The sequence below is a fragment of the Notolepis coatsorum genome, assembly GCF_963971535.1.
Source record: "Notolepis coatsorum genome assembly, chromosome: 2".
NCBI lineage: Eukaryota > Metazoa > Chordata > Actinopteri > Aulopiformes > Paralepididae > Notolepis > Notolepis coatsorum.
The window spans coordinates 211431551-211434605 of record NC_140166.1 but is presented as its reverse complement, the minus strand read 5'-3'; positions in this window follow the sequence as shown (position 1 = coordinate 211434605).

Sequence of the window (3055 nt, the reverse complement as noted above, 5' to 3'; positions counted from 1 at the left end):
ATATTATTACATTCGATTACATAGATTAATAAACCTTTCTTTATTGTCATCACACAATGGAGTACGAGTACAGAGTACAAATAAATGCAGTTTGGCATCTAACCTGAGTGCAGTGAAGTGCAGTGTAATGTACAGTATATACTGTATGTATAAAATATATAGAATATACACAGTCAATTTTACTCAAACTGAGTACATTTACTCAAACTGAGTAAACAGTTTGAGTAAAATGTACTCAGTTTGAGTAAAATTTACTCTGCGAAATTTACTGTGTAGAAGATATGGGGAAGCTAAGGTATACAGTGAGTATGAGCAGAGTGAGAGTTTAGAGTGAAGATAGTGTCTATTCTCCACTTGCACAATCTGAATGTAGCCATTTCCGGCTGACTTCCGGTTCCCAATAGCACTTCCTGTCCCATCCAAATACATTGGTTTTAGCTACTTTTCTCCCCTTATTTAAACAACTTTGTCGTCACAGAGAGGCAATGAAACGTTTGTATTATTATAGTATAGAATGTATTTAATAAGCAAACGTTTGTCAGCAGGGTTTTTGGGCTGTATTTCATGTAAAAACGTTTACTGTTAGTTTCCTTGCTCAGCCAGCATTAGCTAACCGAAGCTAGTGGTTAAACAGGCCGGATTAGCTTTGAGCTAACTATCTTTCCCGACCCATGTATTCATTCCATTCTAAACATAACGTTAGTTTACAAAACATGACCTGTCTATATAACGTTGAGGAACAAATTATATAGACGGGTAATGTTTTGAACAACTAACGTTACGTTTAGAATGGAATGAATACATGGGTCGGGAAAGATAGTTAGCTCAAAGCTATTCCGGCCAGTTTATCAACTTCCTGTCATTTAGAAATATGATTTTATAGTGAAAATCATTACCAAAACGTCCGGAAAAACCTAACGGGAGCATTATAGACGGTCATACAAATGTACAAATGCTATAAGGTGGCAAGAAATGCACTATAAACAATACTTTGCGGCGTCGTTTCTTGCGCTAGCCTCTTGTTAGCCAGCATTAGCCTTAATAGCTTTGAGCTAAGGATCTTTGCCGATGCATAAAGTATTGTTTATAGTGCATTTCTTGCCACCTTATAGCATTTGTACATTTGTATGACCGTCTATAATGCTCCCGTTAGGTTTTTCCGGACGTTTTGGTAATGATTTTCACTATAAAATCATATTTCTAAATGACAGGAAGTTGATAAACTGGCCGGAATAGCTTTGAGCTAACGGATCTTTGCCGATGCATTCCATTCTAAACGTAACGTTAGTTGTTCAAAACATTACCCGTCTATATAATTTGTTCCTCAACGTTATATAGACGGGTCATGTTTTGTAAACTAACGTTATGTTTAGAATGGAATGAATACATGGGTCGGGAAAGATAGTTAGCTCAAAGCTAATCCGGCCTGTTTAACCACTAGCTTCGGTTAGCTAATGCTGGCTGAGCAAGGAAACTAACAGTAAACGTTTTTACATGAAATACAGCCCAAAAACCCTGCTGACAAACGTTTGCTTATTAAATACATTCTATACTATAATAATACAAACGTTTCATTGCCTCTCTGTGACGACAAAGTTGTTTAAATAAGGGGAGAAAAGTAGCTAAAACCAATGTATTTGGATGGGACAGGAAGTGCTATTGGCAACCGGAAGTCAGCCGGAAATGGCTACATTCAGATTGTGCAAGTGGAGGATAGAGGTTGAAGCTGCAGTAATCGTATGACCACTAGAGAGCAGCAAAGAGACATAAACAAACAAAGTGCCCTCTCCTCCCCCTCTCCCAAAAGGAAATACTTGTAATTAGGACATAACTCTGCCTTGCTAGCACAATCGTCTTGTAACTAAGAGGATTGATTTAAGTGTTGTATTTGATTTATGCATATGAATCAAATATGTAGTCATGATTCATACATTTATTCAACTGAGCTAATGTAATTATATATTTATACACACACATATGCACTCACGCACACACAGGGGTGTAGCTCCAGATTCTGGGCCCCATGAAAGAATGTATTTGTAGGCCCCCAGTGTCTGCGAGCGCGCGCGAGCGAATTTTTTTTGGCCATTTTTTTTTTGATGAAAACGCATAATATGGTTTTTACCTATACATTCGGATCAGCAGTTCAGCACCTGCACTGTTGGTGGGTGAGCCTAGTAAAGGATGTCGCATTGCGTTCATCTTCAATGAATGGATCAATGCAATAGTCTACCAAAGCCCCCCCTCTCTCTCTATATATCTCACACACACACACACACACACACACACACACACACACACACACACACACACACACACACACACACACACACACACACACACACACACACACACACACACACACACACACACACACACACACTAACACACTTAAGAAACAAACATAGTATCAATGAGAGCATCAATAATACACCTGAGTGATGTCTAGTAAAAAAAAAAAAAAAAAAAAAAATGTTTTCTTTTTTTTTGGGCCCCCCCTCAGTGCTGGGCCCTTGGAATCATCCTAAGCTACCCCCCCCCCAGCTATGCCCCTGCGCACACACACATAATTGAGCTACGTTAGTCACCTATCTATTACATGTGCTTAAATACTTGGTTTGGAGTACTTTGAAGAAAACAAGATAGTAAATTATTGCACATGCACACTCTCTTGTACACACTCTCTCACACACAGGCACACATGAATTCCTAAACACATGCTCAACATACCACCACCAAACCTTTCACACACCAAAACAACAGGAAGTTGGTGCAGTTTGGTTAAATAAAATAAAATAAAATGTATTTGTATAGCCCAAGATCACATGGAAGGCTGTACAAGTCTTCTTGTACAAGTCAAGAAGAAGCATCACAAAAGATCAAAAACAAAAAGCACCAGAAAATCCAAATATGCAACACTCCCAGACTTTCCCCAACGAAGATAAGGAACGACTCACTAAAAACCTAGCAATAGGGGAAAAAAGCACCACAGGCGGCGTGGAGGAGAGACACCTCAGATGGGCCGTTCAAAGCCCCCCAACTTGGATGTCGGTGA